This window comes from Penaeus monodon, chromosome 29 (assembly GCF_015228065.2).
Source record: "Penaeus monodon isolate SGIC_2016 chromosome 29, NSTDA_Pmon_1, whole genome shotgun sequence".
Classification (NCBI taxonomy): Eukaryota; Metazoa; Arthropoda; class Malacostraca; order Decapoda; family Penaeidae; genus Penaeus; species Penaeus monodon.
This window is the reverse complement of record NC_051414.1, coordinates 31,226,722-31,227,061: the sequence shown is the minus strand read 5'-3', so window position 1 is coordinate 31,227,061 and position 340 is coordinate 31,226,722. Positions and strand designations below refer to the sequence as shown.

The 340-nt window shown below is 36.5% G+C and overlaps 1 protein-coding gene across 1 annotated transcript in view; it reads right to left on the bottom strand.

Annotated features, from left to right (window-relative positions):
- LOC119592148 overlaps positions 1-340 on the bottom strand; it is a gene marked incomplete in the record, with an annotated part of 3,808 nt that overhangs the window by 2,548 nt on the left and 920 nt on the right.

The following is a 340-nucleotide window of genomic DNA, read 5'->3' as shown; positions in this document are numbered from 1 at the left end:
TGACGTTGTCTCGTGAATCTGCCGGAATTCAAACATTTATCGACTGGAAGCCTCTTGGATAAATTATATTAAGCGATTGAAACGATTATGATCTTGTAGCTAATGCAAATATAAGGTCTAAATTAATGAACATCACAAAACAAGGAATGTAACTGACGCGCTTTGTTTAGACCTCCTCTAGAATACCTTAATGCCATTCACACCTTTTTACCATCATGCCATGTAATAATAATGCCTAAATTGAGGTGTAGCGCACATGAGCCTCTCCGCAATTATCATAAAGTGTAGCGCACATATTAGACATGTAGCATTAACTGGTATTACAACTAAGTGCAATTAA